The 27,054-nt window shown below is 41.3% G+C and overlaps 1 protein-coding gene across 15 annotated transcripts in view; it reads left to right on the top strand.

The window, feature by feature from the left end:
• The window catches only part of GREB1L (GREB1 like retinoic acid receptor coactivator), a 161,918-nt gene that overhangs the window by 19,045 nt on the left and 115,819 nt on the right, over positions 1-27,054 (top strand). For 2 of the 15 annotated variants that reach the window (XM_081205733.1, XM_081205734.1), the window contains one exon: positions 12,249-12,371. The exons of the other annotated variants lie outside the window; for them this stretch is intronic. The gene's annotated coding sequence lies outside the window, so the exon portion shown is untranslated. The remainder of the gene's footprint in view (positions 1-12,248; positions 12,372-27,054) is intronic. 15 annotated transcript variants of the gene reach the window in all.

Raw genomic sequence — 27,054 nt, forward strand, 5'->3', positions numbered from 1 at the left:
TAAAACACTGTCTCTTGTCATATGAACTCGCCCAAATGCTTCAATTGGCAGCAAAGACCCTCCCATCCCCAGCTGGGGCACAGTGAGTGGGCATACAAGAGGACCTTTTCAGTGCTGATACCATGGCTTTGGAAATCCCTGGAGAGGCAACTAATCTCCTTTTTGCCTTTCAATGAGAAGTGAAGATGCTGCTATCCATGTGGGTATTGGTTCATTGTTTGTTTCTAAATGTAGAGCCTTCTTAGGAATTAGTTTAAATTTAATGACTTCTATGCTCTCTTTGTTGATTGGAGTGATAATTGCTCCTGCTTTGTTTTTAGCTGTGTTTTATTTATTTTTTTATATTGCTTTTTTGGGTGTCTTTTATGATTGCCCGGTGCTTTGAAGGTCCCATTTTTGGGATGTGAAAGAAGTTGCATTATATGATGATATAAAAGCCTTGTCAAAGTGATTTTTTTCATAATGACTATCTTATATAGTGGTTTTGAATGTGTGACAGCTTCTCCCTGCCCCCTTCCCCCCTCCAGCTGTATCTGGTGCTGCTGCAATATGTGGGAGGCAATGTGAACCGGTGGTTAGATTACATATTCCCTATAATATTTCTGTGGAGTCAAAATTATAGCTAGTTTTAAACGTAATTCTTCACTGAAATTTTCTCTGCCACTTGCTGAATTGCAATTTGCACAGCTGCTGCAGATCAAAGTTGGCGGAGGAGTATGTGCTTGGAGTTGTTTTGGGAAATCACCCGTTTAAGTTGACATGAGGCTTGGAAACTATTCAAATGTGGTGAGAAGGCATCTCATGCTGCTCGCAGCATCATCAAACACAGGAAGTCAGGAAGTGGGCTGGAGTAACATATAGAAGGAAAAGGAAAATAGTCTTATTGTGAAAGTTCCCTTCTGTACACTTACTGGGAGAGCCAACAGGAAAGAGTCTGTTTCTACTACAGTGGTACCTTGGTTTAAGAACAGCTTAGTTTATGAACAACTTGGATTAAGAACGCTGCAAACCCGGAAGTAGGTGTTTTGGTTTGGGAACTTTGCCTTGGAAGCAGAACATGTTCTGCTTTCCGTTGAGTGTGTTCCATTTGTAAATTGAGTCCCCCGCTACTATGGAAAAGCACACCTTGGTTTAAGAATGCTTTGGTTTAAGAACGGACTTCCGGAACGGATTAAGTTCGTAAACCAAGGTACCACTGTACTACTCAGAACACAGAATGAAACAACCTGAGTATTCTCTTTTAGTGCAGAATTACCTCTGACTCTCGAACATAGTTGTAGCTGGTTAACTAAGGAAGGGGACCAACCCCTCCCAAATGAACAACAGTTTAGATCAAAACAGATAAAATGTGAATACGGGAATCCGCAAGTGTACCGTGGCTAGCCCATCCTTAGTGATAATGCCTCTTACACATCACAAAGAAACACGTGGATACTCCTGTGTATGTCTACATCAGCCTCCCCCAACCTGGTGCCCTCCTGATGTTTTGGACTACAGTGCTGGCTGTGACTGATGGGAGTTGTACTCCAAAACGCCAGAGGGCACCAGACTGGGGGAGGCTAATCTGCAGGTTGCCTTACCAACTGCATAGGACAGTCAATGCTTGTGAAGCAAAGCTCACTTATTACTTTTATGCAGCCTGAACCTAGGCATGTGCAGTGGCATAGCTAGCTGCCTGGGTGCCTCGGGCGATGCATGCGCCCTGTGCCCGGGGGCACAGCAAGCCGCCCATGGGGCGGGGTGACCTGGGCAGGGCGCAATGCAGAGACTCCCCCTCAGCTGTAGGGCGGTTGAGGGGGAGGCAATGGGCAGACGCAAGCCCCACACTGCCATTTCGGGCAGCGCAGAGCATGCAGGTGCCCAAGCCACCATGTCAGTCCCAGAAGAGATGTGTGGCTCGGGCAAGCTGCAGGCCCTGCGGTAAGTGCTGCCCCCCGCGATGTGGCACCCAGTGCGCCCTGTCCCCCCCAAACTATGCCTTTGGTCATGTGTACTCAGGAGCAAGCCTTACTGGGCTTGGAGGAATTTAGTTCCAAATATGGAATGTATAGGAACCCAGGCATAGTGTTTGAACACATCGTTACTTAGGCTATGTTGTCATATTTGAGGCTTTTTCTGCATGCTGTTCTTATCTGGGATTTGGCTGTTTAGAAATAACCGTGGGTTTATTTAGATAGTTTATTTAAGAAGTAGAGTGGTTTGCTTTGCATAAAATGCTTTATTATTTGACAATAAACTGTTAGGAGTTGCTTGCTTAGCGTCTTCATTTCACTGGCACTTGCCAAAGTACGTTGCTGCAGCTGCTGTGTGCAAAAGTGGGTGTGTAACGATGTGGAAAAATCAGATTGCAAAGCAGTGCGCATTGACTGCAGACAACTGATGAGAAGAGTGGTCTCTCTTAATAGTTATCTAATACCCTCAGTGAGAACTTTATTGTTTGATCAGACCAAGGTACATTCTAGTTCAGCATTGTGTGTTTCTACCAGGGGCCAGTCAGACCTGCAGGAAACTCGCAGCCGGGACAGGAGGATGATAGCTATGTTCCGTTGTTTCTCCCCAGGAGCTGGCATGCAGAGTTATGCTACTCTATACCTGGAGGTTTCATTTAGCTTTCATGGTGAGGGATAAACCTTGGGTAGAGTACAGTAGTGAACAATGTGTACATGTATCATTTGCCACTTCAGCTCTGTGAGTCTACATGTATGTGTGCGTGCATGCACACACACACACAACGAGAGATGGAGGGTTTGTCCCATTTCTGGAACCCTAGAATATATGCACCAGAAACAGCGACTTTTGCCCAGTACGGCAAAAGTACCATTACCCTGTTCATGACTTGTCCTGCTCTTTGTCTGCTTGGAACTATACAAACTTCAATTAGTAAAGGCACAGAAGGGCTCAATGGCCAAGCTGTGGATTTCTTCCATCATTTATTAGAATTGCATTTTAGCTTGTTTTGTTGCATTTTATCCTAGATATCTTTGACATTGAAAGGCAGGATATAAATATCAAAAATAAATTTCTGGGCTGAAATGAGACTGATTATAGAATCCTAGAGTCGGGGGCAACCTTTCTAGTCCAAACCTATGGTTGATGACTGAAATCTAGAGCTAGAGAGTCCCTCAAAGATGGGTATTCAACATCTGCTTAAAGACCTCTAGTGAGGGTTGGCCCACTACCCCTCTAGGTAAATACAGTGGTACCTCGGGTTAAGAACTTAATTCATTCTGGAGGTCTGTTCTTAACCTGAGGTACCACTTTAGCCTGAGGTACCACTGGGGCCTTCCACTGCTGCCACGCTATTTCTGTTCTCATCCTGAAACAAAGTTCTTAACCTGAGGTACTATTTCTGGGTTAGCGGAGTCTGTAACCTGAAGCGTCTGTAACCCGAGGTACCACTGTAGTTCAATTATTGAACTACCCTAGCATCAAGGCATTTCTCCTACTAGTCAGTCAACATCTTCATTCCTGTAACTTTCTTCCTAGTTGTAGTCCTTCCCTTTGGGGCAGCAGAGAATACATGGCCTGTCAAATGTTTTGAAGTAGAGTGCTCTAAAGACCTCTCACAAATTCTGTTTTCTAGCTGAAACACACCCAAATACTTCAACCTTTCCTTGTTTGCCATACCTTTGACCATCGTCATTGCCCTTCCTGGAACCCTTTCCAATTTGTCATCCTCTGGGGTAGAGAGCCCCTTTGAGCCAGACCCTTGTGGTTGGATTCCAATGGAGAGTGGTAGCCAGAGGCAAAAGGTGGACAGAGCAAAGGATGCAACCCTTACCTTTGCAAGACTACATTCCAGACATGTGAAACTCGGAGGTTTATACACCCCCACACCCTATATATCATCCACCCAGGCAAGCAACAGGCATAATCACAGTTCAAGAACACATTCCAACTAGGCAAAAGCACTCAAGGTGGGAACAGATCAGGGGCAGTGAAGGGTGGGGCCTGAGGAAGGGGGGAGGGGGCTTGGCCTAGAGAAAGTCCTGAGGGCTATAGATAGTCATGAGGAGGCTTCATTTCGCTCCTGGGCCTGAAGTTCTCCCCCCACCCCAAATATACTTTCTCCTCAGAGCACAGTTCCCAGCGCTGTATGTAGTCCAGATGAGGTCTGACTATTGTTCTGAATCTATCTCTCTCTCTCTCTCTCTCTCTCTCTCTCTGTGTGTGTGTGTGTGTGTGTGTGTGTGTGTGTGTGACATCAACACCATACTTTTAAAACACATTTTAAGTGCATGGCTCCCCTCAAAGAAGCCTGGGAACTTTTGTTTATTATTTGTGCTGGGAATAGTAGCTCTCTGAGGGGTAAACTATAGTTCCCTGCATTCTTCTTGGGAAGCCATGTGCTTTGAATGTTTGGTGTGGTTGTGACCCAGGTCTTAAGGCAATTTACAGACATACCTTAAAAATAGATAAAATATATATTTGAAACAATGCAAAATTGTTTGGCAGAGGTGTTTTCATCCAGAGGGGAAAGCTTGTTGAAACAAAAATGTCTTCCATTTTTTTCAGGAAGAATAGTTGGTTAGAGTGTTGTGCTGGCAACAGCAAGGTCGTGGGTTCAATCCCCATATGGGACAGCTGCGTATTCCTGCATTGCAGGGAGTTGGACTAGATGATCCTCAGGGTCCCTTCCAACTCTACAATTCTATGATTTTCAGTACTGGCTAGTCAAGAATAAAGTGAGACTAAACCTTGTTGTCTGACTACACCCATTCTGACCTCTGATACGGCTTTATATTTTGGTTAGCATCACAGGGAGAAATGAGACAAGCATGGTCTATGCACAATTGGTTCTACTGGTACCTGCTGCCGGTGCTTTTTTCCTAAAAAAAAAAAAAAGTTTAGGTGTACTCTCATTTTCCTACTCATATTGAAATACTGCCCCTCAATGAGGCCAAACTTAGATTCACAAAATTTTTAGGGGTATGCGCACTCCTGCATCCCCCCAGTAAAAAGCACTGCCTGCTCCCATTTTGCTCCTCCTTTTCCTCAGTTATCGCCCATTGTAGTTAGTGCCTGTATTCATTTGTTTTCCTGTGCTGTCCCACCATCCAATTTGCTTCTTGCATCATGCCTATTTGATTGTAAGCGCAGGGGACAAATGTATCAATGCAGAATAAGAAGACCAGGAACTGGCTGCTTTCCCAATTGGTATTGGTTTTCTTTGGAGGGGAGGATTGGTGGAAATGGACTCTTTAGTCAAGGTTGTTAGCTGAGTTTGGCATATCAGCGTGTCTATGGGGCTGTGTGTCCCAAAGCTTAGGAGTCAAACAGATGAGTCCTTCTTGGGAAAGGCACAGCGCAGTTAGTGATGGACACACAAGTTAAAGCATTTGCAGACCACATGCTGTGGACAGCTTTCCCCCTCTTCCTTTTTTTATTTGACCATATGTTTTGTAGTCTACAGGGTTTTTTTTCCACCTAGTGCTGCTGACGCCTTTTCGTCTGGAATGTGTAAATGTTGTTAATGTGAGTTAGAAGGCAGAAGGTGGCCTCTTCTTCTTTACTTTTTTTGTTTTGTTTTTAAGTGTATGTACACTGTGCGGACTGAATCCAAGCGCACACTGTAGGTACTGCATTGAGTTGGGGAAACAGGACGTGCAAAACCTATTTGGCATCCCTTGTGAAAACAGCTTAAGAATGTGTTGGTAACAGATCAAGGGGCCCCCTACTTTAAACAGATGATCAGCTACTGTCTTGAGAAGTTAGTATCTTTCCATCACATTTTTTGGGGTAAAGAAGATCATAACTGTAAATCTTGTTTTATTGCAGGTCACTCGTGTGGATAATTTTAACTCTGTCTCTTTGTAGCTAGGCCTCTGGTAACCCACTTGCATGAAATGGGGTCAAACAAACCTGTTTGTTCTTTCTTGATCCTAATCTGAATTGAGCCAAAGGGCTCCTTCCCTCTCCTCCCTCTACTTGTCTCATCCTTCATTCTTTCTTCCCCTTCTCCACAGCCAGGACAGTCCTTCACCAGATTTCCCCCGGGATACAAATGTTGATAGCATTTTCGAATCCCTGTTAGATCTTCTCTCTCTCTACTCCTTGCATTCTCCCCCTCCCCAGTTTCCAGTGTTTATTCTTGATTGGTGAAACTTGCAGACATTTTGGAGCCATTTAGGCTTTACTTAAATAAATTAGAAATGTGAAGGATGCAAAGGAATACTAATCTTTTTTGTTTGTTTGTTTGTTTGTTTGTTTGTTTGTTTGTTTGTTCTGGAGCTTAAACACAAATATAATACAATTATACTGGTAAAGGGTGTGGGAGAATCACCCACCCCTCTTTAATCAAGATACCTTCATTAACTTGAGTTGCCTTTACTAGTGTGTATATAATCTAGCAGTATCTTCTAGTGTTTTGCAGGCTGGTTTAGATGGCTGTGTTGTAATCTTTGCAATCCTTGCAAAAAAGTAAACTTGCTAGGCGAGGTTGCAAGCTTTCTTGTGACGTTTTTTACTGTTAATTCCCTATGTCAATGTCTGTATTCCCCTCCCCCCTCCTCAAGGTCTCTCGGCAGGCATATAGTTCTACTTATGTGCATAGATACCACACAGACAAAAACAGACCCTATGGTTGCAGCTTTACATTGTCATGGTTTTATGTTGCTGGGATTTTTTTTAAAGGTAATGTACGTCAGGTTTGCGGTCTGGGGCTGAAGCACTTAGGAAAAATAAGGCAGAAAGCCTTGAACTCTGGCAGGTTCCAGGCACATGTGAATCTAATCATTTCCTTATGTGGCAAAGGAGAATTGCATTGCTGCTTTTGCTTTCTTTTTAAAAAAGAAATGGGGGAGTTAGGATCCCTCTCTGAGATATCTAGATTATTTTTAAAGAGCTAAGTGATCAAAGCCTGGAAAGTGTGATTTTTTTAAAGCTAGTAACTTTAACCACTTTAATCATGTGCTTTCAAGGTTTAAAATGCCAGCTTTAGCGGAAACATTCACAGCTGAGCTGATTTCAGCCCCTCTTTAAAACTCATCATTTTGGAGAACGACATTGTTTTCTTACATTAAATCAGAAAGAAGCAGGGGAAATAACATGTAGTAAAAGACTTATGCCTTCTTCAGCTTGTTGCTTAGTAACAGAAAATACCTCCTAAGCTTATTTTTGTTGTGGGGAGGGATGAAACCTGAATCAGTGACCATCTGTCCTGAGATGGTTGGCTTCCTATTGAATTAGCTTTTGTCTCTCTCAAACAATTGGTTCTCTTTAGGGCCCATATACAATCCCAAATACCACTGGTGGCATCTCTTCCCTCCTGAATCCTGTCATTTGTAAACACTGGATAGCTGTATTTTAACACTGGATAGCTGTAGTTTAACTGATAGTAATAACAGACACTCTGGAATTACAGGAGGTAATATCACTGATTGAATAATTGTGCTAAAGCTGTGAGCGCTGATGCCTTTGTGTAAAAAAAAAAAGCAAAAAAAGAGAGCAGGGGAGCCAATTGGTGTTCTCTCTTTAAAAAAATCCAAAACACTTATTATCATTTTAGTTTGTATACAGTATTTGCAAAACAATATAAGTGGAATGCATTGGCATTTCCAACATTTGGTTTCAGAGGTGGATTTAAATAATTTATATAAGGCTAGCTGTTTTATACTTCTTTAAAAGTGACAGCTAGAGATTGAAAATGGTTCTGAATTTATCTGTGCTCTGGCCTTGATTCAAGTTTATCTGTAGGTACAAGCACTCTGAATGAGCAAAAGGGCATCTACATTCTATTTCAGCATTGAGGCATGTTGAGTGTACTACTGTATGCATGGCCTAGTCACCAATATTTAAGTGGTTGTCATTTTATTTTTCAACTTCGTAAATTCAGTTGTCCATCGCAGTCATAGATGGTGTGGTTCAGGACAATCTTAAACAATGTTCATAAGATATCCCAGTACTGACTAGGGCCAGATCTCATTAGCTTCAGAGACTGAACCACCTAATTTCTGCTAAGAAAAGAAACCGAGAGATGCCTGCTAAAACACAATACTTATTTGAAGGCACACATTTTTAAGCATTAAACAAGTAGAGCTGTTCATAAGCATAATTTTCTTTTTATTATTTTCTAATGGTAGATAGCAGCATATTCAAGGTGTTTTCTTTCCTTATGTTGACAAGTTATTCTACTTCATGTAAGCAGAACAAATAAGTTATGCTCTTAAGCACCATAATACCGGTACTTACGGTTCAAACTAACATTTAAAGTAACATTTTGTATTGTCTCTAGCCTACCAAAGCAATTCCTCTGATAATGTATATATTTGGGAGAACTGCCAAAAATATTTCATTTGCTATCCTACTTGTATCCTAACCAGATACTTTGTGTTACTATGTTCTTCATAAAGAAGAAGGAAGCACTAGATTTCCAAACTTTACTGTTGGTAAGTTTACTTTCCCTACTGCTCAGTTTAAAAGACTAAGAAGAAATATTTAGGATCAAGTGGCAACTCATAGATAAGGTTTTGTTTTTGTTTTTAAAAACGAACATTCTGCCAAAAATAGTAGTATACCAAAAACAGAATAAAATTGGCCACTACTTTCCCACATTACAGTACCACGATCTATACAGGGTTTCCCAAGCTTGGGTCTCCAGCTGTTTTTGGACTACAACTCCCATCATCCCTAGCTAGTAGGGACAGTGGTCAGGGGTGATGGGAATTGTAGTCCAAAAACAGCTGGAGACCCAAGTTTGGGAAACCCTGATCTATAACATACTTTATTTCTGCTTCTGACACAGATCACGAGTGGCGTTGGCAGGTTTCTTTAAGCTTTCTGAGCCTCTACTTCTAGTCTCTATTTCCCAGTCTCTAAAGTGGTAATAAACATACATTGGTACCTTGGGTTAAGAACTTAATTCGTGCTGGAGGTCCGTTCTTAACCTGAAACTGTTCTTAACCTGAAAAGCACCACTTTAGCTAATGGGGCCTCCTGCTGCTGCTGCGCCGCCACCAGAACACGATTTCTGTTCTCGTCCTGAAGCAAAGTTCTTAACCTGAGGTAATATTTCTGGGTTAGCGGAGTCTGTAACCTGAAGCGTCTGTAACCTGAGGTACCACTGTAGTTGCTTATAGTTGTGAAGCTTCATGTTCCCCTCCACCATTTATAAGGGTGGGGAGAGAGAGAGAGAGAGAGAGAGAGAGAGAGAGAGAGAGAGAGTTTTTAAAAAAAGTTTTTTACCCTTTGTTAGTTAAAGGTTAACTTGGTATACCTACAAAAGTATGCCATTTTATTCCACACATGAGAGAGCACTAAACTACATGGATTATGATTTGGGGTTCAGGACTATAACTCACAATACCATTCAGGGCAAGCTCACTGTGGTTTGCTTGGGAAGTTTACACTGGAGAAAGCAGTCCTATTTGGCAGGGTAATCAAGAGTAAGGCTGGAATTGCTCTTAGCTGTCATTCAGGTTTCCTTTCAAAGTCCAAGGACCCGCTGAGAAAAACAAAAAGCTAATGAAAGCTGACTGTATTCCAACCTAAACCCTGTAGAATCTGAAATGAAGTCCTGACTGTTGGTGTATTCTTATTCTTCTACATTCTAATGGTTACTAAGGTAACTGGTTTTTAGAGGCTTCACATCTTCATTGTCAAGTATTTCCTACTCTTACTGTTACTGTTTTCAAATTAGGGCAATTTGAACAATGCTTTTTTTGAATGAGAACAAAAAGGGGAATCAAATGTTAATTGATGTAATGAATCAGTTACATTCTCTTTTTATCAACTATAGTACTTTTTGTAGAAAAAGGTAAAAAAAAAAAAGCCCTGTGTCTTCCTTGTCTTTTTTCCTACAGCAGGCAGTCAGGGTGAAGTAGTAATTACTTTTGAAACGTTTGTGCTGCGGTAGTGTGTGCTAGCTAATAACTGAATCCTCTGATTTACCTATTGATACCGTAATTGCAGATTGGGAGGTGGATACTTCACATTAAGCATTTTTAAGAGAAGCTGAAAAATTATTGACTCTGTCTTAACATATGTAGATATGGTTTGTGCTCAGATATTTCGTGAACAGACTTACTGGCATAAGTGTTACAGTTACTACAGTATGAATTTTAAAATTGAGTTTGATCCAGGATTTATACATTGTGTTAGAACAGACCCACTGACATTTAATGGGGCTTAAATTAGTTGTGATTCATTTACATTCCATTGATTTCAGTGGGTCTATATGTGAAGTATGACTATGTCTGGATCCAGCCCACAATATTTATCAGTGAGAGATCCAGAGCTAGACATAATTTGGTAACCCCTGCTCAAACTGGGTGAAATCTAACAGAGTCTGATTTTTCCCTTCAGCCCTCTGAAAAATATTCCCCTTCAGCTTCTGAAAAATATGCTCCAGAGGATTGGTGAAACCTCTGGAGCAGATTAGGGGGAACGTAAGAAAAGGGAGGAATAGTGGAAGCCCCATTTCATTAGCAATGAGTTATACATGCCATCTAAATCATCAGGATTCTGACCAACTACAGAGTTGTCCTATGAATTGTGGAATAAGGTACTGCATTCCCACAAAAAAAATATTTTTACAGTATTAATGGAGTCAACTTCTGAGGCAAAATTCTGAGGGTTTGGAAGGCTGCATTTGGTCCCAGGGTGTGAGGTTTCTCTACCACTGATATAGACAATACTGTAATGGTCTGACTTAGGCCACAGCCACACCAGGTATTTGGAACAGCATTATACCACTTTAAACAGTCTTAGCTGCCCCCAAAGTATCCTGGGGAATGTAGTTTGTTAGGGGTGGTGAGAGTTGTCAGGAGGCCCCTTATTCCCCTCAAAGAGATACAATTGCCATAGTTCCCTGGGAAAAAGAATTGAATGATAAACTACAGGCAACCCACTCACCCTCAATTTACGTGGGGATTATATTCCAAGGCAATGTGTATTTACCGTATTTTTTCGCCTATAAGACGCCCCCTATTTTGGGGGATTCAGATTTAAGAAAATGGGGGGGAGAGATATCCGTGCATAAGACGCCCCCTAATTTTTGACATTACTTCTTAGGAAAAAAACCTAGTCTTATACATGGAAAAATACGGTAAGTGAAATCACGTATATCTGAGACACCATCGAAAAAGCCTGTAAACATCGCATTCTGCCTCTGCCCTGCCCTGAACATTCAGAGCTGTCCAAATTGGCTTAGGTTGGCACCATCCCACCAAATTTGATAAAGTCCTGCCAGATGAGGTGGCGATATTTTCAGAGGTGTCCATCCTGCCCCAAATTGGATAAAGTCAAGTCAAAATCACTTTTCGCTTCACCATCTTGATTCAGAATGGCTGCTGGGTATCCAAACATCAATGAAGACTTTCACTCCCACTTTGGGAGCCCTTGTGCCAAATTTGGAAGTTATATCTCGAGAGGTGGTCGAACCTATAGAGAACACATGGGCATTGCTGTTGTTGGCATCCATCTGCCTTGAGAGACAGCACATGGACAAATGGACAAACTGCTTTTCAAAGTATGTAGTAGACAATGGCATTTATATGAAATACACACAGAGGTTTCTTATTACTTTCCCTTACAAATGACACTGTGAGGAAACATTTTACCACACCTTGATTTAAAATTTGGCAGGCTGCCAGCTACATTTGCCTCAGGGTCTGGATCTGGTCTTTGGGCTGCTAGTTTGCCCTTCGTAATATAAACCAGGGCTGTGACAAATAGGGATGGAATTTTCTGTAAACCTTGATGTCAAGCTTATTCACACACAATTGTTTTTTTCTAATTCCTATCTCACTCCTTAATCTTGACAAGAAGCAATTTTCCTCCCTTCAGTTCTGCTAAAATGTGAACAATTCTTTCATTATTATATGTGCATTATTATTTGCAAATAGAAGCTTCCTAAAGTAACCAGAGCTTAAACAGATGCAAGCAGCAATTATGTATATAACTGTGTAAAATTGTATAAAAATGCACATAACTATACATATACAGTACTGACAAAACTACGCTGCAGAAACATATTACCGCATGGGGCTTAACCTTTTTATACATATTAAATGTATATCATGCATATATATTTAGTTGGGCTTAAAAAAAAGAGTGCAACAACAACTCTGACATGAGAGGGCACTTGGTGCAAGAGGCAGGCTGATGCGATGGGGTCACAAACATAATCTGTTCATAAACCCATCTAAAACAGAATTATTCTCTCTTCCTAGTGGCAACATACTTCTTCTCTCTCACACACGCGTACACACTTCTCTCACTTCTCATTCTCTCTCTCACATCATTCTCAGGTGGAAAACTTAGGAGGCAATTTCAGAAATTTGGAGGACTGGCTGAAAGATTCTAGGACGAGTCCTGCTACCACAGAGATGGCAGCAGAATAAGAGCAACTACTAAAGGAAGAGTGGCCACTGGTAAATTTCTCCCTCTGAACTTTTCACTTGGGTTATTTATTCATTTATCAAATTTATTGAAGGACTTTATGAGCCACCACCCTTTCCCTCCCGAAAGTTGAGCCGGAACTTCTCATTTGAGAGCTTTTGACTCAGTTCTTAAATTCCAAACAAGATGCCACCACCTTCAGCAAATAAAAAAAAAGTTATTAAACTTCTTTGTAACTGCAACCAAATAATAATCTGGGCTGCATTTTATAAATACATGGCTTGTTTACGAGCTTGTAAAGTTCCAGTTCTAGTTTACAGGTTGATACCAAACCTGAACCCTTCTCTGACCCATACAAAGACTGAAAGCTCTGATCATTGCTATGTTAGGCCTCCCCCCACCCATCAATGTCCTATAACTTTCATCCTGAAAGTAAACATTTGTTCTTCTAACATGCATGCCTGCACTACTGGAAAAGTATCATGGCTTATGAAAGTGGAACCAGTTCATGTCATTTGAAGTTTTTCATGCTGGCATGGAATTAATTTGTAAATGGCTCATACACTTACTATGAAAAGTCAGATTTTCACATGGAAATTTGATAAAAGTTTGTTTTTATCTCTTACAAAGTTTACTTTACTTAGGGAGAGAGGTGGCTGCTAAAACTTGTCTGTTAGTTGTTAGGAGATATTTTTTATTGGTAGCTAAAATGATTGTGCCCAAGATCTGACTACTAACACCCCATCTCCTTTAGTATAGTAAAGGGCTCCTGCCAACCTAGCAGTTCTAAAGCATGTCAAAGTGCAAGTAGATAAATAGGTACCACTCCGGCAGGAAGGTAAACGGTGTTTCCGTGCACTGCTCTGATTCGCCAGAAGCGGCTTAGTCATGCTGGCCAAATGACCCGGAAGCTGTCTGCGGACAAACCCTGGCTCCCTCAGCTAATAGAGCGAGATGAGCGCCGCAACCCCAGAGTCGGTCACGACTGGACCTAATGGTCAGGGGTCCCTTTACCTTTATAGTAAAGGGAACAGATTGAGACCATACCTTGGAAAGGACAGGGATCATTTATGATCATGATTTCTTAATTATTATTTTTTAAATTTATATAAATTTATATTTATATACCACTGTTCATCTAAAGATCACAGGGCGATTCACAACATAAAAATCAAAATGAGAACACAAAATACATAACAAAAAAACCAATAGCAAACCAATAATGCCCTTCCTCCCACAAACACAATTAAAAGGCCATATGTTGTTTAATCAGCCCAAGGCCTGGATGTATAGAGAAACATTTTTACCTTGTGCCTATAGATATGTAATGAAGGTGCCAGGTGAGCCACCTTGGGGAGAGCGTTCCACAAATGGGGCATCACCGCAAAAAAGACCTCTTTCTTGTGTTGTCACTCTCTGAATCTCTCATGGAGGAGGCACACAAAGAAGTGCCTCAGATGACAGTCACAGGATCTGGGTCGGTTCATATGGGAGGAGGTGGTCCTTGAGATATTGCGGCCCTGAGCAGGTTTTATAGGTCAAAACCAGCACTTTGATTTGGGCCCAGAAACTGATTGGCAGGTAGTTCAGGATTGATGTTATATGTGCAAACAGTCTTGAGCTGGTGAGCAACATGGCTGCTGCAATGAAGATGTAGACTCAGGGGCCTATGGAGGGTGTCTTGCCATCAGGCCTTTCAAAACATGGAGCCAACACTAGTTCTGTGTAGATTAAGAGGTCGGCCTGCTGATTTCTGTGGTCAGTGGAGGGTTATCTTTTGGATTGTGCCCCTTTATGTGGCAAATAGTGATCAAGCAAGAGACGGTAGACTATTTCATAATGGGCACTCCTGCTCAAAGTAGAAGGGGGCAGAAAGACAATTGGTTTCCAGTATCTTAGTATGAATACTTATGCTTCTGCTGCGCTTGAGTTCGTTTCTGGTAGCAGGCACTTCAGATAGATCAAGATTGCCCACACAAAGATCCAAATCTAAGCTGAAAGAAGGTGGTCTTTGTGCAGTGGATAGAAGTGGGATAGATATGGAATTCTGATTGCTCTTCTGACTTAATCTGTCTTCTTAAGTAATGCCCTTACATTTTTCATGGTATTTACTTGAGAGTCATCTCTAGATCTTTTTTTGGTAAGAAAAAACTCTTCCAGCTTTTTTCATGTGATATTGTTTTAAAAACCTTGCAATTGGGAATGGCCTTACTTCCTCACATAAGCTGACATTTGAGACAGATGCATCTTGCAACTGTGCCAGCTTGTTTCCAAGGACTCATCAGAGTGAGCATCCTTGAAGCTCAGCATTAGGTACCAAAATTGTCAATGCTTATGGTAGTCAAGTTGAACACAGTTCTGTGATAAAATTATATTGTTTTCCTGTTTGCTTTCAGTTATGTAACTTCTAACAGCAATGTTGTTATAACTGCCTTTGTAACTTTAGAAACTTGTAAATGTGTTAATGTCATCTTCAAAGCTTTTCCATCGGGATATACTAAACAGCCAAATTCTGGAAACAAAGAAGTGGCTTCTGTATTGGGAAGAAAACACAGTTAATCTATTATGTTGTCTGTTTGCTATGCATTTAGACACTTCTTAAGCTATTGCAACCAAATTTTGCATGACATCAAGATCAAGCAGCAGGTTTTCATGTATGTTTCGGTACGATTGGATGCCAATCTGAATCAAAGTGGCAGACTGAATCTTTCAAATGGCACTGGTTTTTTCGTTTCTTAAAATTTCTTAAATGCTGCGTAGAAGACTACTAGTAATGCTCTCATCCTATCAAATTTGCAGCAGACATGCCTTCTCATAATGATCACTGTGGAGGAGATGGGAAGATTCATCTTCCTTTTTACTTAACGAGAAGAGTGATGAGCCAATGTTTGTGCAGGGCTTTTTTGTGACTTCCTAAATCAGAAGTGGGGAACCTCAGGCCCAAGGGCTGAATGCAATCCTCTCCATCCAGCCCTCAGAACTAGTCCCAGGCCACATCCCGCAGCCACACACTCACCAGGTGCTTTTGTGTGGTTGGAATCTGTTGAACTATGATAATGCCTCCTTCTTGGATGGATGGATGGATGGAGGATAAAGAGGTGTGTGTGTGTGTGTGTGTGTGTATAGAATCCTCTGGCTTTTTTTATGTGGTTGAAATGTAACTGTAGATAGGTAAGAGTAACATGCATTGCCCTGCCCACTTTTCTTTCTGACCCTACCCATCACTGGCAAGCAACTCTTAGAAGATGGTCCATGAGGAAATGGGATGGAGGAAGTTTCCCACTCCTAGGCTAAACCACGGTTAAGTTGGGGTGGAAAGGCTACAGCCCTTCAGTTCTTTTTGGACTACAGCTCCCATCATCCCTTACCACTGAAACAGTTCATAGAGGCGAGTTCTGTCTGTGCAAATGATCTCTTTCAAAGTTTAGCTTCAATTCCAAGTAATGAGCAACCCCTTCAGAAGACAGTACTGACTTTCAACTCTCCTCCATACAGCTCTGACACATTTATTTATTCATTTTAGCTTGTCTTGGCATTTCCCACTTTTGGCAATCAGCTCTAACTAGTTTGTGAGGCAGTATGACACCACTGGGCCCAAATAGCATAAGCTGTGTGGGATGCTAACAATGTGTGTTTGCACTCAGTAGTGTTGCACAGATTGCGCTGGGGGGTTGCGTGAAAGGCAGACAGCATCTGACACATTGCCATATGTTGCCCACCACAGAGGTGATGTTTATTTCCTTCAGCTGTATTGTTCTTTCTGTCTGTGTTTGTCTGCATATCATCTTGCAGAATTAATCAGGGTGGTCTTGTGGTCTTAAGTGCTGATCTGATATTGGTTCCTGAATTCTTGCCAAGGTGGTAAATTTGCAGTGAGGATATCTGCATGTTGTCTGTAGTATTCTAGAAATCATTTTACATGCACTTCCAATTATTGGTGAGAGCTATATTCTTCTCACTTCAGACCATAGTTTGTAGGAACAGAATTCAGAATCAGAGTGATTCTCTTCTCTGCAACTCCAGCTTGTGAGAAACATTGAAATTAATTGATAGCAGTACAGTAGTACCTCAGGTTAAGAACTTAATTTCTTAATTTGTTTTGGAGGTCCATTCTTAACCTGAAACTGTTCTTAACCTGAAGCACCACTTTAGCTAATGGGGCCTCCAGCTGCCGCTGCACTGCCACTGCACAATTTCTGTTCTCATCGTGAAGTAAAGTTCTTAACCCGAGGTATTATTTCTGGGTTAGCGGAGTCTGTAACCTGAAGCGTCTGTAACCTGAAGTGTCTGTAACCCGAGGTACCACTGTATTTGGGATGAATTATTCCATTAACTTAAAAAATAAATAAATCTGGCTGCCTTATAAAATATGGTTAATCTATTGCTTATTCATTCGGAAAGTTTTCAGTGTGTAATAATTTTTAAATGTTATAAGTGTATTCTCCTGATATTTAACTTTTGGCAGTAAAACACTCTGTGTAATCACATCTGGTTTTGCAACACCACCTATTTCATGCTGAGAAGGCCCATGTTCGTTTCCCTATTAACTTTTGTTCCATTAAGGGCTTATCCACACTTACCTTTCCTCCACTCTTTCTAGGCATGGTCCGTGATTTAAAGCTTCGTGTCCAAGTGCCCCTTCTGCCGTTGTTGCTCTGGAGCTTTCCTTGTGAAAACTCCCTCTTTAAAACCCATGGAAATCCCGAATTGACATTTGCTCCAATTCATCTTTAAAGAGCGGGTTTTCACAAGGAAAGCTTGGGGCAAAAACACACACCAAAAAAACACTTGGAGTATTAAAGTGTGGACCTCTGCTGTCTGAAAGGAGCAGGGCAACAGGTAAATGTGGATAAACCGTATGAGTTAGATGTTTTTAGATTTATTCATGTTGTTGTCACCTTGAACATAAATGAGAATGTCTAATGGTGTACCTTAGTGCCTACCAGTGGTTTGTGGTCAGTGGACCAAGGAGATGAGGCTAGTCCCCTAAATGTTCCCGGTAAATTAGAGTATTAAAGTATTTAAAGCCCGGTGCCTCCTTCCCAAAGCCCAGGAAACTTCTGCCTGGCTTAGGGAGGAAGGGCGATGCTCATGCATGAGACATTGGGACGCCCCCCCCCCCCCGGAATCGCCTTTGCATACTGGTGTCTCTGGCCCTAACTGTTCCCCTATGAAACATTTCACCGCACATCACTGGTTTCTACTTTACAGGGGTTGTACTTGAGACTAAAAATGAGCTTTGCATAATATACGGCTTTATAATTAGTGTGAACATGTAAGATCTAGAGTAGTAGTAGGATACCATACACGTGTTATTTTAACAAATATGTAAACAGATATAGCTGAAGGGAAGGGCTGTAGCTCAGTAGTAGAGTATTTGCTTTACACACAGAAGGTCCCAGGTTCCATTTTTGCCCTTCTCCAGGTTGGGCTGGAAATGTCCCCTTTCTGAAAGTCAGTGTACACAGTAATGAGTGCACACAAGAATGTGAATCAACACAATGCACTTTCCTTGTGTTCCAGGCTGTGAGCATAGCACTGCAAAAATACAGATTCCTAACTTTTTAGACTTTAGCTCTTATCAGCTGCCCAGCTTGCTACTTCTGGAAGAGAATGAGGTGTTTAGGAACTTCAGGACACGCTTATCAACCATTTCCTTTGTAACAGGTGAATTGGAACAAATTGTATATGTGGGGGAAATACATAGGAGCTTTCCACCAGAGCCTCGTAAATGAGGATAGGATAGAATGGCCCTGCAGTTGGCAAAGAAGGGCCTAGGCACTAGAGCTGTCAGCACCTATAGAGCACTCAAGAATCTATGCTAACATCTTGGCACAATTTGAAGTTGGGCCTTTGGCATGCTTGCATTTTCCCTAAGAAGTTGGCACTCCCAGTGCTTGGTATTCCTTTGGCATGGTTCTTTTGCTGCACTTTCAATAATTTATGAAGCCGTAAAAAAGTCCTTGTGCAGAGATACTCTGTGGGAGGTAAGAGACACCTCTTTGTGGAACAAATCAAGATTTATTTATTTTGGTCAGGGGAAAACTCTTTGCCATTGATACATTTGACTACTCATAAGTACCATTTGATTTCTCATAATAGAATTTATAAGATTCAATAGCATTCCCACTGGGGAACTGATGTAATTCAATCGTTGTTGCAGATTAGGTATGGTTTTGAGAGTCCGTCTTCCTCAAAGCAGTGTGCAGTACAGGAGTTTTTCCATCTGTTTACTTGGATTACTGCTGCAACATGCTGTGCTCTTTGTGATTACTAGGAACATGTGAATTGTGAGGGCAAAGAGTCTAATTCGTGATAATGGCCTGTGGTTGTAGAAATGCATGGGTCATGGCCGCTGAATTTTATTAAATTTTACTGGCATCTAACAAAACTAGCTGTGGCTTAGGCAAGCAGGTCTGCTAACTCGGTTTTGTGGTTGCCGATGGATTCTTTGCAGAGGAAACCAAACGTACTCTCTCATTTTTAAAATGTCCACAGCTAAGTTTTATTGACGATTTCTGTGTGGCTACTCCATTGTGTTTGCACATATTTCAGAAACATGACACTTTGCTGAACTCTTGGTTTGCTAATCCATAAGCATAAATTTTGCTGTAGGGACTACCTGTCCTTATGGGTGTGGAAATTAGCTATCCCATTCACAGTGAAAGTCTTTTGCCCTGCTAGTCCTTTAATGCAGAACAATGATCCTTTGTTGTTTGAAGTGTTTTTGTCCCTGTACATTTTAATACAGATATATTGGGGAAACTGCCAGTAGGCATAACGGGAAGCTGCTGTTGAACTCCTTTTCTGATTCTGTATCCATGTTTACCGTGTGTTTTATAAAGGCTTTATTTTTTGCGGGGGTGTGGGGAACACCACTTGTGTCAAAGTGATCAATCCTTTGTTGTGTGAAATTGTGAAGTGTTCGTTCTTGTATTTCTCAGGAGGATTTGACAAAAATCTCTCCCACTACCCCCTCCCCAGAAAAATACAGGCCAAGAAGCTAAGTGCATATCACAAGATAACAGTGGCAGCCACAGCACACCTTTTCCGAGCAAATGCCAGGACAACATTTTAGCCAAAGGGGGTCCTTGGATCCCATTAATGATCCTTCTACTGCTTATGTCACATGGGAGGGAGAGGAAATTGCTAATCCAGTTTCTTTGTTTGGACATAGCAGAAAACATCCCACCCCATGTTTCATGAGTGCCACCTCTTACTCGTTGTGTAGACGAGAGCTTTCAGCAGAAGCACATGCGCTGCTGGCAAAAAGTCCCGGGTTCAGTCCCTGGTATCTCAGAAAAGGCTCTGTCTCAGATCCCTAAAAGCTATTGCTAGTCATTGTAGGCAACAGCCAGTGAACCTTTTACAGCCTAAAGACTGCATTTCCTTGCAGTCGGCATCCTTGGGACCATATGCCAGTGGCAGGTGGGGCAATGGATGTGGCTCTTATCTTTGTACATCAGGCTACAGTTAAGCCACACACAAGGTCTGTTTTTCCTATGCGTATCTCTCTCCATCTAGGCAAGCATGACGCATTGTTGCCATTCAAGGACGTATTCTAGCGAGGCGAAAGAATTGGAGGCGTTGCTATGGAGAGTTCCAAGGCCTAGAGAGGCCTGGCAGGCTGCTTTGGGCTCCTGGGCTTGAGGTTCTCTTCCATTGTTGCAGATAAGACTCAGCTGGATGGATTAATGTTTTGACTTGGCTGAAGGCAACATCCTACAATGTCACTGCAGCATAACAATCTGTGATGGGAGACCTGTTCTCCTTTGCATCCAATTAAGGTTAGCTTTGGGACTGCTTTCAACAGTATGTTTTCTCATGTCAGATGCTTAAAACATCTAAAGGGAGCAGATAGAAAATGGCCATAGGCATGCATTTTTATTTTTATTTTGTAATTTTGTTCCGTTTTGAAAGATAAAGCTAGCAACAACTATTAGCCATAATGGCTTTTTTCTTCTTCACTGTTGGAGGCATTGTGCCTCTGACCAGTTGCTGGGAATCACAGATGGGCAAAGTACTGTTGTGCTTGCAGGATTCCCACTGGCATCTGTTCGGCCACTATAAGAATAGGATGCTGGACTAGACAGGCCATTGGCCTGATCCAGCAGGCTCTTCTTAAGTTGCCTCCAGCACCCTTTTCTGCCATCTTGTGCTCCTCTTCAGTTAGAGAGACAGATCTGCAGCTATTTCTTGGTCCCTTCCCTGCAATTCTTTTTCAGGATATATGTAGTAAAATATAATACCAGAAGAAGGAAAGTCCAGGGCTTTCTCTCCCTCTGCTTTACAGTAATTACAGTGGTACCTTGGGTTACGGATGCTTCAGGTTACAGACTCCACTAACCCAGAGATAGTACCTCGTGTTAAGAACTTTGCTTCACGATGAGAACAGAAATCGTGGGGTGGCGGCGCAGTGGCAGCCATTAGGTAAAGTGGTACCTCAGGTTAAGAACTGTTTCAGGTTAAGAACGGACCTCCAGAACGAATTAAGTTCTTAACCCGAGGTACCACTGTACATGAAATTGTGCCATTTTTGTGTAATATGGTGGGGTGCTATATCATTGTTAAGAGCTTCAGAGGTTTTTTCTTTTGTGTCTGCACTTTGAATTTTCCTGTATACTGTACGTTCCTTTCTTCCTTGTGGATTTTTGTTGTTGTTGTAAACCCAGTTATTTTTAAAAAATAGGTGATGATGCTTATCTTTTAAGGCGTTGCTATAATTTTAAAATACCTTGTTGCTCATTTCAATATCTTAAAACGGCAAGGAGATAATGTGGTTTCCACACCCAATGACAGGAGCCTCAAAATCCTGTCCCAAGACATTTTATAGCAGCAAAAAGAAATAAGTAATTTCCTAAACTTGCCCTTTTTGCCTATGGAGGCTATAAAAATTGTTAATGCAAATGATGTTGCCTTCTGTTGTGTGATGGTAATTGGAAATGGATCACTGCAGTTTATGAGGCACTTACCCTTTCGGGTGCACAATAAATGGTTCACTTTGAGTGATGTTTCCTCATCTGATTTCCTCTTCTTTCACACCAGAAAAAGTGGGTAGAAGAACCAAAGATAAACATGGAGTTGATTTTGAAGTTGACATAATTTTTGTAAGCTGTGAATTTATGTTTATCATGTGTTTGCTAGAGTAGAGGTAAAGATTATAGGAGGTCATCTTCTTTATACCTTAGTTTCTTTTCTTGGCTGTGTGCTACACCAAAGATGCTACACCATCTTTTATTTCCAACCTCCCGCCCCTTTCTTTTATTTCAAAGGGTTTTACTTTGTTCCGCAATGAAACCTTTCATTGTGATCCTTTATTTGTTACTCTATTGACGTTTTGGACAGCAGGAGACATTTGAGGATGTTACAATAATCACATCATACCCTGTTTCATATTTCTCCACATTAACCTCTACAATCTTATTGCAATAATCAAGGAACTGCTGAAATTCACAGTGTGAATTTACATATTCTTTACTCATTTCAAATGTTACTTTTAAATCTCCTATGACCCCTCCACCTAAAAAAATCTGGGGTCACATCTGATTCTACATAGCAGGCCATTTAACACTTTTTGACAATGCTGTGCATAATGTTCATATTAACATGCTTACTGAGTTTAAATAATCTAGATATTGGCTTCTGGTGGAGTAAAGTTACTGAAAAACCTTTCAGTTTCTCCGTTGAAGTTCCTGTCCTGCAGCTCAAGTTTCCAAATGCAAGTGAAATGCATGGTAAAATAAATGGTAGAGTAAGTCTGTTTGATTCTACTCACTTAAGTGTAATTGGTTTCTAAGTTCTCACTGTACTTTAGCATGACTGTTTAATGATTTTTCTCTCATCAGTCACTTCTGTAAAGGTGTGATGTTGTTTTACTCAGTAGGCTGTCACTCGGCTTCTTTGCACTTCAAAAAGATCTAAGCTTGCTGATTATGACTTTGCTATTTCCTGTTTAATTGTTATATACTTAAAAGGATTCCTTGTTTTAAAACCGTATGGTAATGAACACAAGTATAAATCATTCAGACCTGCAAGTCTATAAAGTTTTGATATCTCTTGTCATTCTTCCTCTTCTTTTGAAGATTCGTGTAATCAAATTCTGCATGCGCTTTTCACTTCTATGGGACACTTCAGACTTGAAAAATCTCTCCACATTGAGTGGTTTGAAGACTTAGTTGCATGGGGAAAGTAAATCTGGCCCAGAGCATCTTCAGCCATAGGAGCCACTCTGTGCTGGCAATTCATGTGAGCATGCAGCACACTTTTCAGCTCATGCAGATTGCTTTCCAGACAAACATCTGCAATGTGGAGCATACTGGATTAGATGCTGCTTGCTTCATTTGGCTGCCTCTCTGAAGGTGCTGTGCTGATGGGCTGGCATGGGCTCACTTCTTTGCCTTCTAGCATCTGTGATAGCAGTGGCCAGCATGTGGCAGGTAATCTGTGGCAGCAGCTGCACAGGAGTATGGCAGATGAGCCCTGAAAACTGTGTAGCTGGATGAGCAGCAGACAGGCCACAGTGGCAGGAGGATGGTGTCACCATCATCAGAGGGCTGAAGGATACCTGAAAGACCATCTCACTCTTGAGGGCCTCCTGCAGATACCATCTTACAGGAGGTCCATTCTACCGCAATATAGGAATCAGACCTTTAGTGTTGAAGCACCTACCCTTTGGAATCCCCCCCCCCTTTTAGGCAAGAGACAGATACTGTCTCAGTTGTCTTTTCAGCACCTACTGCAGACTTTCCTCTTCAAACAAGCCTTTTAAGTAGGTATCTTACCCATTGTGCACTTGAATTGGAATTTTGGCAAACATGCAAATGTCAACACAGCTAATCACAATTCCAAGAATAAATTTAATAAATAATAATAATGCTTATAGACTTAAAAAATGTCACCAGTATTGAGGCACACATTCAGTATGACTCTGGACACTGTGTGTGGCCTTTCTAAAACATAAAATGGCACTGAAGTTTTCAATTCACCAGAGAACCTGGATAGCCACGACTTAGATCAGCAGTGGAAGGAAAAACAGTAGTCTTCTTAAAATTGTTCTGTGCTATAATGATCAAGATGCTATTTTCCACTCCCAGGCTATTGTGCATAATGAGTAATGCTATAGAACAAGGGTAGCCACTGTGGTGTCATCCCAGATGTTTCTGGATTATAACTCCCATAATTCCTTGGCCATGGTGGCTGTGGCTGATGGGAGTTATGATCTGTCCAGCAGCATTTTATTTACAACATTTCTATATATATATAAAATCTCTAAGTGATGTATAGAAAACTCAAGTAACATCAGACAACTTAAACAACAGATGTTACAGAAATACGCAGTTATCATATAAAAATGTTACATTGAACAAAATTACTAATAAATATAAACCAGTATCATTTCTTTCACCTTTGGACACACCTTCCCTCTCAACCTCCTGGCTCTTACCCAGGGTCCAAACACACTCCGAGCTCGCCTGCAATCTGAAGGGTACTACGTGGGTTATTCCTGTAGTAGAGTAAAATGATATTTACATATTGAGGTGCTGTCAATAAATAAAATGGTCTCACACTCTGTTATCCATTAAGAAATGTGTTATGAGCCAAGATACTCAGAAAGTAAATAATAAATAAGTTTGATATGAAAGCAGATAAATACGTAGACTTCCACTACTAAAGTGAATCTGCATAAAAATGTCCACAAATCTTTTCAGTATATTGGCATTTATTTGTAATTTATGATTTGGAGTACATGGTGGAACAACACTGAACAAAATGTACCCCTTGAAGATAAGAATTGTTGTAAATGTCTATGTTGGTGAGAACAGCATGCACTGAAGAAAAGTTATTCAGATGCATTTTAATCATTATCAGATTGAAGTCTTTTGTATTTGTATGTATGTGTTATATATACAAGTATTACTTACATATCTACAGTGGTACCTTGGGTTAAGTACTTAATTCGTTCCAGAGGTCCATTCTTAACATGAAACTATTCTTAACCTGAAGCACCACTTTAGCTAATGGGGCCTCCTGCTGCTGCCACGCCGCCGGAGCCCAATTTCTGTTCTCATCCTGAAACAAAGTTCTTAACCTGAGGTAATATTTCTGGGTTAGCGGAGTGTGTAACCTGAAGCGAATGTAACCTGAAGCGTATGTAACCCGAGGTACCACTGTACTATATCTGTATTTTTTTTAATGGGAGGGAATATTTTCTGGGATTGATCCTGAGATAACTTGTGTTTTGCAGAAGGGCCCCTTCTGTCCATGGAAAGAGGTTTCATCCAGTGGAGGAGGCCTGCTGTAAATGGACAGGGAAGACAATTTTCACTCTGCCTTTCCAACAGCCCCTTTTCCACCTCCCACATGGTTATAGAGTGTCTCCAAACACCCTGGACCAGATTTTCTAGGTGCTGGTGCTGATTCTGTTGCTATGTGCAGTCTGATCCAGTCTGCCAGGTTGGAAATCATGGCAGTTTGAAAAGCAGATCAACCTGTTAAGATTGTGGTGGGTGGGAGAACGGAAATACTTCCCGTTTCAGCTGCTTGGTGGGTGGGAGAAGGGGGGGCAGATAATCCATAGCAGCAATTCCAAAATGTATACAGTGGTACCTTGGGTTACATACGCTTCAGGTTACAGACTCCCCTAACCCATAAATAGTGCTTCAGGTTAAGAACTTTGCTTCAGGATGACCCAGAAATCGTGCTCCTGCGGCGCGGCAGCAGCAGGAGGCCCCATTAGCTAAAGCGGTACCTCAGGTTAAGAACAGTTTCAGGTTAAGTACGGACCTCCAGAATGAATTAAGTACTTAACCTGAGGTACCACTGTACTTGGGAGTAAGTTCCATTGAGTACATCTGGACTTAGTCCCTGGGTAAGTAGGTGCAGGATTGCAGGCTAAAGCAAATATATTATTTAAAAGAGCTACCCATTTGCTCAGTTTTCCAGGTGATACCAGTTAACATATTTGAGAGACAAGTCCAAACTTTACAGGAATATTGGCAGCAACCACAAAGGTTGGATGAGGCTTCTGTTTGAGCCAACCTTACAAAATGGAGGCAAAACTTCAGCTATGGGTGAGTAGGAAAGAGTAGAAAATAGATCATAAAAAGTGTGTGTTTTGTTTTTCACATATACGAAACACTTTGTCAAGATTAGAGTCTTAGACCTTTGTGAAATAAGAGAGGCAGGACCTCAAGACAAGTATAACAGAAGGCAAGTATCTAGGCACAATTTTCTTCTCCCTCCCCAAATTTAAAAATTGAAGACCCAGTCCCATCTTTGAATCAAAAAAAGTTTCCTTTTGAAGTGCAAGAGTAAGAACTGTCTACCCTCCACAGAAGAACCCTGATTCTCGTGGACTCCCAGTGTTTCCAAGTGTACCATGTACGTAATTGGAAGGAAGGAAATCCAGAACAGTGAGATGGAGACATGAAAGAAGCAGTCTTCTCTGTGGGCTTAGCATTTTAGGCTCGCAGGATCTTTAATTTTCACAGGAGATTAGTCTCGTGGCTTACCATTTTGAAATTAGTGTACAGTAGTAAGATGTGTGTTTCTAAATAGCATTCATTCAAAACGTCCCCAGGCAACTTACAATTAAAATTCCAAACATGGAATGCCACAAATTCAGATGTGTAAACATCATAAAACCAATACCAACCACAAAACCCAACTGTAAAAGTGTAACAACAGAATCCCTGTTCAAGAAACAACCTCAATAAACCATATTAAGCCACCAGCTGAGAAAATATGTAAAAACTCTTAAAATGGTAAAAGTGTTGCTACCATAAATGCTACCAAACTACTGGAACTACTACTTTAGAAGACATCTGAAGGCAGCCCTTTTTAGGGAAGCTTTTAATGTTTGATGTTATTACAGTATTTTAATATTTTTTTGGAAGCTGCCCAGAGTGGCTGTGGAAGCCCAGCCAGATGGGCAGGGTATAAATATATTATTATTACAGAATCATAGAATCATAGAATCATAGAGTTGGAATAGACCACAAGGGCCATCGAGTCCAACCCCCTGCCAAGCAGGAAACACCATCAGAGCACTCCTGACATATGGTTGTCAAGCCTCTGCTTAAAGACCTCCAAAGAAGGAGACTCCACCACACTCCTTGGCAGCAAATTCCACTGTCGAACAGCTCTTACTTCTTCTTCTTCTTCTTCTTCTTCTTCTTCTTCTTCTTCTTCTTATTATTATTATTATTATTATTGGAAAACTGCTGAAAAGCAGGGTGGGTTGGTGGAGAAAAGCCTTTACCTGGTGCCAAAATGTGGGCTCTACAGGAAATTGAAAGAGCCATTCAGAATCTGCAAATAGGCAAATCCCCGGGCCCAGATGGGCTTACCTCCAAATACTACAAGACTCTGATGGAATATTTGACACAACCATTAATGGAGGTATGTAACCAGATCATGGAAGGGAAGGGGGCACCAGAATCGTGGAAAGAAGCATTCATCACTCTGATACCAATATTGGAATCTGAAAAGACTCAACTCAGAAATTATCGTCCCATCTCACTCCTAAATGTGGATTACAAAATCTTTGCTGATATTTTAGCAAACAGACTGAAAAAAGTTTTGAATGAAGTAATTCATAAGGACCAAGCAGGCTTTCTCCCTGGTAGGCATTTGTCTGATAATACTAGGAACATTATTGACGTTTTGGAGTTACTTCAGACAAATATGAATACAAAAGCAGTTTTGATTTTTATA

The sequence above is a fragment of the Podarcis bocagei genome (assembly GCF_964188305.1).
Source record: "Podarcis bocagei genome assembly, chromosome: 8".
NCBI lineage: Eukaryota > Metazoa > Chordata > Lepidosauria > Squamata > Lacertidae > Podarcis > Podarcis bocagei.